The sequence below is a fragment of the Sturnira hondurensis genome, unplaced genomic scaffold (assembly GCF_014824575.4).
Source record: "Sturnira hondurensis isolate 20B ecotype Veracruz unplaced genomic scaffold, ASM1482457v3 Scaffold0017436, whole genome shotgun sequence".
NCBI classification, from domain to species: Eukaryota; Metazoa; Chordata; class Mammalia; order Chiroptera; family Phyllostomidae; genus Sturnira; species Sturnira hondurensis.
Genome location: NW_028090067.1, coordinates 1,329,674 through 1,342,808, shown reverse-complemented (window position 1 = coordinate 1,342,808; position 13,135 = coordinate 1,329,674). Strand labels below are relative to the sequence as shown.

General features: G+C 40.5%; 1 protein-coding gene across 1 annotated transcript in view; it reads left to right on the top strand.

Annotated features, from left to right (window-relative positions):
• RIMKLB (ribosomal modification protein rimK like family member B) overlaps positions 1 to 13,135 on the top strand; it is a 132,503-nt gene that overhangs the window by 299 nt on the left and 119,069 nt on the right. The window lies entirely within an intron of this gene.

Below are 13,135 nucleotides of genomic sequence, written 5' to 3'. Positions count from 1 at the left end.
CCCCTGCCAGGACCTGGCCTGCAACCCAAGCATGTGCCCTAACTGGGAATTGAACTGCGATCCTCTGGTTCGCAGGCCCACGCTCAATCCCCTGAGCTACACCAGCCAGGGCTCTTGGTTTTCTTTTTCACAATTTTCTTGGTGTTCTTGCGTGTTTCTTCTACTAGATAAATTTTAGAATAATTTTGTGGAGTTTCTAAAGATCTATCAGAACTTTCAAAATGATAATGAAACTCTATATGCTGGAAGAGAAGGGTAACCCTCCCTTTACTTTCCAATTGTCTGTTACTCTTGTGTGTCCATTTCTTCCCAGCCAGGTTCTTGAAATAATAATGTGTACTCATTCTATTTCCTTATCTTTTGCTCCTCAACTCTTTGGAAAACTGTTTTATTTTTTTTTTAATTTATTGATTTTAGAAAAAGAGAGAGAGACTTTGATTTGTTGTTCCACTTATTTATGCATTTATTTGTTGTTTCTTATATGTGCTCTTACTGGGGATTGAACCTGCAACCTTGGCATATCCAGATGATGCTCTAAAGAATTGAACTCCCTGGCCAGGGCAAGGAAAACTTTTGCTAAGGACAGTGATGAGCTTTCTTCCATCTTTATCTTCTATTATCTACTTGCCATATTCATGTGTTTCACCACATTATTCCTGGATCCCTTCTTCTCAGTTTTCTTCATAGGCTTTTCTTACTCTACCCACCCCTAAAATATCAGTGTTTTACAAGATTATCACCTCCCAGTCATTCGTTCATTCATTCAATAGATTGGGTATAAACGAATCTGGGGAAATAGCAGTGAATAAAACAGACCCCATTTTTTGCTTTCACAATGCTCAAATACCAGCTTTCTCCTACTGTATAAACACATTTCCCAGGAGAGCTCATCTATGCCATGACTTCAACTACCAGTTATAATCAGGAGTGATAGTCATATCAACAACTGGTATCACAACAAAATCAGAACAGGGAATCAACCAGTCAGACAACCAATCTGTTTTATAACCAAGAATAGTCACTGTCAAGAGAATCCTGAACGAAAACACCAAGCACTGGGCCAAATTTCACAGTGCTTGAATAAATTAAAATTATGGGATAGCTGGGCCACCCTGGGACACAGGATGAAATTCTGAGCTCAAGTTTCAATTGCTATATAAATTATTGTCATCTTTTCTTTGTAGTATATACTTGTGAAATCTCATCTTTGTGTAAACCAACAGGAAGACATTTCATCACGCCTTGGCCAGGTAGCTCAGTTGGTTATCATCCTGATATGCCAGGATTGCAGGTTTGATCTCTGGTCAGGACATATATGAGAATCAATTACTGAGTGCATACATATTTGGAAACAACAAATTGATGTTTCTCCCTCTCTTCCTCTCTCTAGCTAAAATAAATCTATAAAAAATAAAAACGAAACAAAAAGATTTCATTGGGAATACATAGTCATTGAAAACATCTTAGGACAAAAAAATGTGTAAGTTTGAAACCCAAGTAAATGATCACTACAGGTTCCTTCTAATTTTATCATTCTATCATGTACTGATTTTGTTTATAAGGCTAGTCCAGCTTCACTAATCTTTATGAAGACCTTTTCAAACTTGATCTCTCTTGGCTCAATTTTGAATTTGGATCTTATCTACAATAAACAATAAGTGACCCCCTTCCCCATAGAATGTACATAAGAAGGAAAAAACCCCAAATTGTATTAACCACGTCAGCTTTAAAACCTTAAAGGCAGATTTTATTTGATTAACACTCACAGGCAGTTGTTTGTGCTGTGCAGATTTCATGGTTCAAAAATTAGCACAGCTTGCTATGCATCAAGCTAACCAGGCTTTGCGCCTACCTCTCCGATGATGTGTGACTTCAGACAAGTTCTACCCTGATCTCTTTCAGATCCTGGAAGCCACACCTGCCCCTGGCTTCTTGGCCAAGAGATGGGACAGCTTCTGAGCTATCACTAACCTCAGGACATGTCACTGTCTCTCTTTGGTACTTTAAGTCCTTGTGGATAGTTAAATTGCACCATCCGTTCTGGCCAGGATTCTAAATGTTTTTATGAGATCAATAGGAAATACATTCTGGCTCTTCCCAGATTTTTGAGTCACTGGCAGTATTTGGTGACTGTCTTTGTGTACTAGTGTGTGGATGCATGTATTAGTGAGTTGTTACAGCCTATAGAGCGAGGAAAAAGCAGACACCCCTCAGCTTGGACACTTGTATAGAATGGAACCTGGGTACGACTCTTGCGTCCCCAACTATGGGGTGGAAGTTCCCAGAACTTGTCTTTGGGTCACATGCTCTTCCGTATTAGATGGCCAAGGAATCAGAGGAAGGCCTGTGCTCCCTCCAGCACTGGCTTTTTTTCCATTTTTACTGGGGCTGGATACTGGTTTGTGACCTAAAAGATCCAGGGAGGGCGTATCTGTACGGAGAGGGGTAGTTGAAGATGAGGATTAAAGAATTTATAAATTCTATCACCTTAAGTCGCTTAAAAAAGAAAAGAGAAAAGAAAAGAAGAAACACAGATGTGAAAGGGAGGGGATAATGGAGGGAGAAGGCTGAAGGGTTTTCAGGAACAACTATCAAGGACACAAGGACAAAAACAAGGAAGGTGGAAACAGGGGAGGGAGATGGGAAGGGCTGAGGTGGTGGGGAAGGGTGTGGGGAAAGGCAGAAAACTGTACTCAAACAACAGCAAAATTCAAAAGTGTTTAATAAAACATAAATAAACAAATAAAGAAAAAACAAAAGAAAAAAATGAAAGAAAAGAGACAGTGTTCCAGTTTGGGCTGGAGGCAGGAGAGACGTGTCAAGAAGCCAACCAGTCAGTCTTTAGCTTGAGTTTTTTTTTCTTGATACGTGATGCATTCATTTTATGCCAAAATGTATTAAGTGTCTTCGAAAAGCTGGCTGATGGTCTACAGCTCTTCCTGGGCTTGTGAGAGTGCATGTGAGCAAGTTGTTAGAACAGCCATAGCTGCTGCGGCGGTATGGTATTCTCTTGGAAGAGGAGGAAATGATTCTACGGGATTTCTGTGAAGGCAAGGTTGCTGGGTCAGCCATATTCACTGACAGAGAAATGCCGGAAATATTTACCCAGGCTCTGACTGGTTATCAGGAAGGGTACTTCAACAGTGTTTTCTACAATGATGGTATAAAATGAGGGCTGTATGAGAGATTATATATCCAGACAAGCAGTAGAGGTAAAATAGTGTAAGTCTTTTTTAAAAAAATTCTTTAAAAGATTTTATTTATTTATTTTTAGAGAGAGGGGAAGGGAGGGAGAAAGAGAGGGAGAGAAACATCGATAACGTGAGAGATACATTGATCTGTTGCCTCTGGCATACACCCAACTGGGAACCTGGCCCACAACCCAGGCATGTGCCCTGACTGGGAATCGAACAGGCGACCTTTTGGTTCCCAGGTTGATACCCAGTCCACTAAGCCACACCAACCAGAGCTCTAAGTCTTAAAATTAAAAAAAAAACAAAACTCTATATCTTCCTGAATAGCTAAGTCCCTGAATATGAAAATGTTGGTGTGGTTTCCTAGCTGTGCCCTAATCACGTTGCTTTGGAAAGTCGTGTTTCCTATGAACATTTTCATACTGCAAGGTAATAAACTTTCCAGCCTGCAGTAAAGTTTTATATATCATTCAAGACTTGTTTCCCCACAAAGAAATAGAAGTTACCTCCTATATGATAAATAGAGAACAATAAAGTCATACTAAAATACAGATTCTGGGCTGTCAGCTTTCTTTTCACCAACCTAAAACTTTATGCACAAACAAAATTTAAAAAATATTGTGTATCATAGAAATGTAGTCTTCTAAGGAAATAATAAAACCATGTAGGAAGTGAAAACATTTTCCTCTTCTTCCCTTTTAGGTTCTATGGCTAGTCTAATAATTCATTGGACATAAGACAGATTAACAGGAGAAAAACAAATTTCATAAGTATGGGAGCTTCATAAAAATATGTGACTCAGAGAAGTGACCTACGCAGGAAACTTTAAACCTTTGGACAAAGGAACAATACATTTGTGACTAGTCAACAAAACAAATGGGGTTTGAGTTGGGGAGTAAATTGGTGAAGTAACAAGGCTTGTGTATACTCCTTCTGGGCTTTAACCCCCCTGCCTCTGGTGATAAGGACGCCTTCTACCCTCCAGTACAGAGAGAATACCTTCCACTTGGGAGACTTGTCTCCCACATTCAGGGAGACAAAGAAGGGCCAGAGTATCCTTTTTGTACTGACTGTTTCTGAAGTATCTTTAACTCAAAATAACCAATATGCCGAAGTATGCCCTGGCTGGTATGGCTCAGTGGATTGAGTGCCAGCGTACAAACCAAAGGGTCAGTGGTTCGATTCCCAGTCAGGGCACATGTCTGGGTTGCAGGCCAGGTCCCCAGTAGGGGGCATGCGAGAGGCAAGCACACATTGATGTTTCTCTCCCTCTCTTTCTCCCTCCCTTCCCTCTCTCTAAAAATAAGATCTTTCAAAAAAATATGCCAAACTGGCATATTTGGGGTGGCATATTCTGCTTCACTTCAACCAGAAAATGTTCAATCTGAGAATGACAAGAGTTCTCATCTATTTTTGCTAAAACAAGAGATCCTAACAGGGGTTAAAAGAAATACCCAGTGCAGTGTGTAACCCACGTGACAAGTGAAGGCAGTGAGTACGAGGTTCACCAACTAGATGCATTCATGGCCTTGACAAAGAGGTGTGCATAAGACAAAATGAGTGAGGAATCAAGGAGATAGCTATGGTCTATTTGGAGACCAATAGGGCTGAGGCATTTCTTCCCTGGGGAATGTTTTATATTATTTTATAAGACAACCAGGCAAATGTAGCCAAAAGAGGAAACAGAGACTCAGGAAAAGTTTACTATACCCATAGGTCCTAGAGGCAGAAGGCACAGCAAGCTACACAGGGCCACATGGAGGACTGGTCATGAGGCAGGAGGCAGGAGGGAGAAGTTTAGGCCAGAGCTTTTACTACAGTTTCCAGGGAGAAAGGCAAGGCAGGGCAGGGTAAATAGTTAAGATTAGATAGTTTAAATAATTTCACTAGGCTCTATCTAACTGATAGGGAGGGTCTTGGTACCTAGACTCGGGATGACAAAGAAAGAAAAATATTGTTTTCTGGGGGCGTACAAGCCAAACAGAGGAGGGATGGCCTTGGGCTGGTTAGTTTGCATATTAAAGGAAAGTGGAGTTCTTGCTATCTCTAAGAATTGACTAGCCCTAGGAGGGTCAGTCTCTGTCCTTCTAGAAAGATTTTTTAAGTTGTCAAAACATAATAATGTGCCCCAAAATTAAATATAGACAATACAAGCAACCCTCTACACATCACATGAAGTCTGTACATAAATTGAATTACAACTGGCTAATTGTCATGTTATATTTTGCTGACATTTAAGTAAACATTCATTTACTTTGATTTTGTAGGAATTTAGCAATTGGGAGTTGGGTACTTTGGAAGTGTTTGGTTGCTTTTAGGTCTCATACACCCATTTAGACCCTTGAAAAACTCCTAAGCCCTAGGATAGCTCAGACACCAGGCAATAGCCTGGCCTATCAAATTGCCTGATGTCCCTAATCTACCTTCACATTTTTCAGAAGTGGTGGATTGTGGTAACCATTAACTTCTGATGAGTATCTTACCACCCCTCCATTCAGTAAGACCAGGCAAATTCGCCCTTGACTAATGGGCTGCGTAATTCCTTGGCATCAACTGACCTGATCTACCGCAGAACAGATGCAGCTGCCCTGCCCTTCATGGAACCAGCAAGAACTTACTATGTGTGGCCTCCCAAGCAAGAGAAATTATAGACTGGTTACAAGCAATCTCAGTAGAATTAAAGGCCTGTGAATGAGCTTGACCTGTAGCCCAGCTTAAGGTGCTTCATCAATCAGAACAGCATATGTATCAAGGCTCATTACATTCAGCTGTACAAATCCTTTTGTTCTCTCTCATACACAGTCAAACTTCATGAAAGAATAATTTCTGATTGCTGCTAGCCATTCCCCATTTTTTGCTGCCTATTTGTTCTTTAACCAGTGTGTCCACCATTCCCCTGAAGCCCTTGTTATCTTGTTTCCCTCTAGCTGCTCCCTCTTTCTGACAGCCCCCTACTTCGTTGTCTTCATTTATGCTGCTCCTTTGATTTCCCTTTTTTCTTTGATGTCTCTTTTGAGACGTATTTGATAGATTGTTCTTTCCCTCCCTTCATTTCACATGTCTGTTTCTCAGCTCCCTGTCATGCTCACTCAATACTCTCCCCACCTTTGGGACCTCAAATCCATGCATGGACTCATTTAATAAGTAGAGTTGATGACTACCAAATCTATTTTTTTCAACCCAGACCTCTATATCCAGGGGTGGGCAAAATAGGTTTACAGTTGTGAGTACACAAATATTCTCATATTATTAATTAATTATTGTATTATTTATTTGTATTACAACTGTAAACTAACTTTTGCCCACTCCCTATATGAGCATTTACCTGCTTTAACATGTCCCAGGATTAACTCATTGTCTTTACTGTCTTTCTTTTCCTCCTCTATTTTCCCTCTCGGTAATGGGATTACCATCAAGTCATTCTTCAAAGTGGGAACCTAGGAGTTATCCTCAGCTACAATCTCTTTCACGATTTATTAGCCAAAGGTGGATGGGTATCCACCTTTGTATTCACTAGTTCCTCCTAAGTATTCACTAGCTCTTCCCTTATCTGTGACTCCACCCCCTTTTCCCTGGGCTAACTGTGCTAGTGTGAGAAACATTCCAGTCTCCGGCTGATTCCCTACCTCATCCTCCACACTGTGGCCAGAATGTTTCTAAATGGCAAATTGGATGAAGTTATCACCCTTTAAAAAAAAAAATCCTTTCAGATATTCCCTACTGCCTTCAGTTTAAACATTAAACTCCTCCACTTAATACAGGGTTTTCGTGATCAGGCGTCTGCTGCTGCAGGAGGTCAGTTTGATCTCCTGAGGCCCTTTTCTCCCACTTTAGGGAGCTGCTCCTCCAGAAACCTTCTGCACTATTTTAAATCTCTCAGTCTTCAGACATGCCGTCCTCTCTGCCAAGTGTATCCTCACCACTTTGTGTGTGTGTGTGTTTTATTTCCTTACCACGTTCCACTACTAACTTCTTTTAGTTTAAGCAAGAGGACTCGGAGGAGGCAAGAGAAGAGTATCTGGAATGCTAGTAATTTTCTTGATCTTAGTGTTTATCATGCACTTACAAAAATTCTCAAGCTGTAAGATGATTTATGCACTTCTCTCTATGTCATAGCAGTTTAATTAAAGTTATTTAAAACGTAAAACGATTAAGCTCCTGGCCATCCTGCTCTAGAAAGACTTCTTGAACCTTGAAGCTAATTAAAATGACCTGTTCCATGTGTATGTCTGTATACTTGTGTCAAATTCTGTGTCATCGTGGATTATTGGTCTCTCCCTCCTCTAGGAACTTTCGAGGGGGAAAGAGTATTTCTCATTAACTTTGCAGGACCAGCACCTACCAAGCTGCTCCACAAAACGGAAGGTGCTCCAAAGTTACAAGCTGCGGACACAAATGGCTCCTCTCCCTCTGCTTCAGGGAGATGTAGGCAACCTGACTCATCATAGCCACGACAAAAAGGAATTAGAATCCACAGAGTTTTGACACAGAGGTCTGTTCTTACTAAAATCAACAGCTGTTACCAGACACTGAAGGGCTCAGCTCAGCCGAAGCAGAGAAGAACCAAGAAGCAAATTTCAGGGGTAGACATATAGACTGAGAGCTGGATGTGGTACTTCAGTGAGACTAAAGTTTAGAGGGCAGACAGGACAGAAATAAATCAAAGGGGTTCTTGGGTAATGGTGGGAACACAAGGTCATGTTTGGGCTTTCGGTTTAGAGTCTAAATGCTGTTAGGGACCTGTGTTCAAGTCACACCAGCTGTGGGACCGAGGAGACAGCCAGTTGGGAAAGGGTCTTAGGTAAGAGCTGGGCACCTCAGACTCAATATATTTTTCTCAAGTACAACTATTATCAAGGAGCAAAGCTCTAGTCAGTGCAGAAGCCAGTGGTTTGTTTTTCATTAGTTTTCCCTTTGCAACCTTCACATCTAGTCATTCACCACTTCATATTAAACCTCTATTTCATGCCTCTCATCTCTACCAATTTCCTTTGATACCACCTTAGTAGTAATGTATTTTGAGTGGCCCAAAAGATTAGTTGGGTCAGTTAAATTGTTCTCTTTGGGGAATTCGAAAAAAATGGCTAATTATCCATAAGGATCAAGAATAAAAATAGAGCCCTGGCCAAATAGCTCAGTTGGTTAGAGCCTTGTCCTAATAGGCCAAGGTTGTGGGTTTCATCCCTGGACAGGGCACCTACAAGAATCAACCAATGAATGCATAAATATGAGTAAGTAGTACAACAAATTGATGTTTCTCTCTCTCCCCCCTCCTTCCTCTCTCTCTAAAATTAATAAAATAAAAAATTAAATAAAAAATAAAAAAGAGGCAATGGGAGCATCCACAATGAATTATTTTTAAAAAATAAAATCTTCTTTATTTATTTTTAGAGAGAGAGGAAGGGAGGGAGAGAGGGACACACACACGTGCCCTGCTGGAGAATCAAACCAGGGGCCTTTTGGTTTGCAGGCCAGCTCTCAATCACTGAGCCACATCAGCTAGGGATCTGATAGATTACTGTATGCAAGTTAAGGTACATTGGAATAGAAATTTGAGTAAGCAGAGTCAGTGAGCTAATATGAAAGATGAGCAGAGGGAACCCTTAGGGACAAAAGGAGACACTAATGGGGAGAGAGGCCATGTGGTCCCCCAAAAGGAAACAGAAAAAGTAGCTAGTCAATATGACTGCAAAATAAATCCTCTCTTTGTGAGTAAGTGGAGTTGGTCTGTTATCTGCAACTCAATGAGCTGCACTAAGACAATAACAGACTTCAGAGTCTGAGGTACAGAAGTTTTGATCCATTTCGAGGTTAAATTGTAAAGGCTGGGTGAGGTAAAGTACAGAAAGGAACATAGTTCCTCTTTGTAAGGAACTAGCATAAACATACAGCATGCACTCAAAAATGTTAATGTTCTTTGATAGGTATTTTCTGTGTCATCTTGGATAGGCCCTAGTTATTTAATTAATTGGTTAATCTAGGTGTTGCTCTGAGGTATTTTGTGATTCTGTCTAAAGTCCAATTAACTGTAAGCATTCTACATAACGTGGGTGGGACTGATTCAATCACCGTATTTTCGGATCATAAGACACACTTAGGTTTTGGAGGACGAAAATAGAAAAAGCAATTCTGAAGCAAAAAAATGTGGTAAAATATTCAATAACATAAATAACATAACATTTCACCAATGTAAATGTAAACATACCTCAACAGCAGCATTAACCACCATTATTATCGACTTTAAGCTTTCTGGTCTAGTGCGTTTACAGTCTGAAAAATACGGTAGTTTAAAGGATTTAAGAACAGACAGAGGCTGTTCTTCAGAGAAGTTTCACCTAAGGACTCCTGCCCTGGAGGTCCAGCCTGCTCGTCCCAACACCCGCACTGCAGAGTTGGACTTGCTCTGCTAGCTCCTGCAGTCAAGTAAGCCAGTTCCTTGAAATATACCTCTTCCTAGTTCTTCTGTCTCTGGTGGAACCCTGACTGATACACTCTTCCCTGCAGATTGCCCAACCCTTACAGTGTTTCATGAATCACTGGTCGTAGGAAGAAAGATTTTAGGCCCTCAGAAAGACCAGTGCCATCCCCTTTGCTAGACTTATTTAACTTACATTTGCTCAGCTCCTGAAGCTGTGGAATGTTCTATATGTTAGTAAACTCTAGAAAATGTAAAATAATGAATTTCTATTAAGTTCTATGGTTTTAAATGATATTTTATTTAATTATTAAAAATTTACAGGTTATACTTTTAAAAAGAGGTATTATAAAGTCAAAATGAAAGTTCCCTTTTCTTCACTTTCCTTCTCTAATTCAATTTCTCTTTCTGGAGATGACAACTGCTAGTAATTTGAATTTTATCCCTTTAGCTCTTTTGCTAAGCAAACGTGTATATGAATGTTTATGTTTTAAAAGGTCTATCTACAGACACGCATGCATATACATTAAAGCATAAATAAGATCAAGCTATGAAAAGTTTTAAAACTATTTTTTAAATATATTTTATCGATTATACCATTATAGTTGTTCTATTCCCCCCTTCATTCCCCTCCACCCTGCATACCCCCTCCCCCACTGTTCTCCCACTTTAGTTTATGACCATGTGTCTCAAGTTCTTTAGATTCTATATTTCCCCTACTATTCTTGCCCTCCCCCATATCTATTTTCTACCTACTGTCTATGCTACTTATTCTCTGTACCTTCTCCCCACTTCTCCTCCTCCCACTCCCCTGTTGCTAACCCTCCATGTGTTCTTCATTTCTATAGTTCCACTCCTGATCTAGCTGTCCTCTTAGTTTGCTCTTGTTTTAGGTGTGGTTGTTAATAACTGTGAGTTTGCCGTCCTTTCCCTGTTCATATTTTTATCTTCTTTTTCTTAGATAAGTCCCTTTAACATTTCATATAATAAGGGCTTGGTGATGATGAACTCCTTGAATTTGATCTTGTCTGAGAAGCACTTTATCTGTCCTTCCATTCTAAATGAAAGCTTTGCTGGGTAGAGCAATCTTGGATGTAGGTCTTTGAATTTCATGACTTGGAATACTTCTTTCCAGCCCCTTCTTGCCTGTAAGGTCTCTTTTGAGAAATCCGCTGACAGTCTGATGGGCACTCCTTTTTAAGTGACTGTTCTCTTATCTCTTGCTGCTTCTAGGATTCTCTCCTTCATTTTAATCTTGGCTAATGTAATGATGATGTGCCTTGGTGTGTTCCTCCTTGGGTCCAACTTCTTTGGGACTCTCTGAGCTTCCTGGATTTTCCTAGAAGTCTATTTCCTTTGCCAGACTGGGGAAGTTCTTTTTTATTATTTGTTCAAATAAGTTTTCCACTAGTTTCTCTCGCCTTCCCTTTCTGGTACCCCTATAGTTCGGATGTTAGAGCGTTTAAAGATGTCCTGGAGGTTCCTAAGCCTCTCCTCATTTTTTTGAATTCTTGTCTCTTCATTCTTTTCTGTTTGGTCATTTTTCCTTCCTTCTGGTCCACCCCCTTGATTTGAGTCCCAGTTTCCTTTCCATCACTATTGGTTTCCTGTGCATTTCTTTTCATTTCAATTAGTTTAGCCTTCATATGTTCCTCTAATTTGTGACTATAATCAACCAGTTCTGTGAGCATCCTGATCACCAGTATTTTGAACTGTGCATCTGAGAGGTTCGCTATTTCTTTTTACCTTAGAGTTATCAGCTCTGGGGCTTTGAGTTCTTCTTGAGCCATATTTTGGACTGTTTGTGCCTGTTACATATGAGGAGCGGCGTCCTAGGTGTTCACCAGGGTGGGGCAATTCAGTCGCTGTGTTGTGACGCTGTATGTGGGGGCGGGGTCAAAGGAAAGCAATGGCGGTCCCCTCAGCGGCCTCCCGCCACTGGGGCTGCGGGTCCTTTTCACTGCGTGCGAATGTGTGACCATGGTCAGCCCGCCACCTTGCGCACTCACTGGGTTAGTCCACTGGGGCCTGCGCGGTCCGTCTCACTGCTCAGTCCTCTGCTGGTTTATCTGCGCACGAATGTGTGAGGGGGTCAGCCTGCCCCTCACCCTCACTGGGTCCGCGCTGCTACCCCAGCTGCCTGTGCACCTGGGTTGGGGGATCTTTCCTGCCCCACCCTGCTCCACTGCTGGCTCTGCCCCTCTTACCGGTCCGGGTTGAACGGTTCATTGTTGTTGGACTTCCATATAGTTCAATTTTCTGTTTTTTGGCTGTGTCTTTGTTTACTAAACCTTTGTTGTATTCAAACTTGGTGGTGGGAGAAGGCGTAGTGATTCCACCTACGCCTCCATCTTGGTGGAAGTCTAAAACTATTTTATTCTCTTAGAAATATGTTTTAGAAAATTTTCTATGTCCCTTTGTATATTCATAGATATAACTTTACATTATCCCTCTTTAAGTTGCTATCTACACTTACTGAGTTTTACTGTTTTATATGTTAACCATTCAGCCACCGACTTTCAGTTTTTCCCTACTGCAATGTTAGAATGAATATCCTTGTATATGTAAATTGGATACATATATAGGAGATATTTCTTCAGAATATATTCCTAATTGTTGGGTTAAAGATTACCTGTATTTAAAAAGTATAATATTTAACTCTCCCACCAGAAGTATATGGAATTGCTATTTAATCGCAGCGGTATCATCAATCCTGAAAATACTTTTACTTTTTCATAAAGGTCACAATTGAGCCATTTATCCTTCTGCCCACAGGAGTATTGGAAACATATTAGCGTATTTCTTTAACATTTTGTCCCAAGTCCAGGTTAATTGCAACCTCCTCTATCAATACTTTCTTGATTTTTTTTAACTCACAATAATTCATTCCTTCTAGAAATCCAAAGCATTACTATTAACACGTATTTGTTATTGAGTCATATAGCAACTTCTCAAACGGCACTGTAATTGCATCGCTGTTCAACTTTGAGACTAGAATGACCGCTCTATTCTGTTCTAGTGGAGACTACAGACAGAGTCCACAGCCAGGTCAGTCAGTGAGCCAATGAGTTGAATCCAATCAACGAGTTAGCTGCAACATGTTAGGGAGTGCCAAATTTCATCTCTCCAAATCTGGTAACTAAAGTTTTATTGTTGGCAAATCAACCTTATAAAAGGGCCCAGGGGTCCATTCTTACTCTAACAGAATAAACCAGGAACTGTGAAGTACTCAGATTCCTTGTTCCGGTCTGGAATTTCTGATGCATGAGCAATTACATTACTGTTCTGAATTCCCAGTCCCTCTTAGATATTAAATTCTATTATCTTAAGTAAGTGGCTAACAGAGCTACCCAGCATCATGAGTATCATAATGTACATTGCTAGCCTGGAAAAAGAAAATTCAGCATTTAATGATGGTTTCTATTGAAAGTGTATCACTTTTGCACCACTGTAAAGTCAAAAAAATCACAAGTCGAACCATTGTAACTTGGGGACCATCTGTATATGAAAAGTTAATATTTTGTCA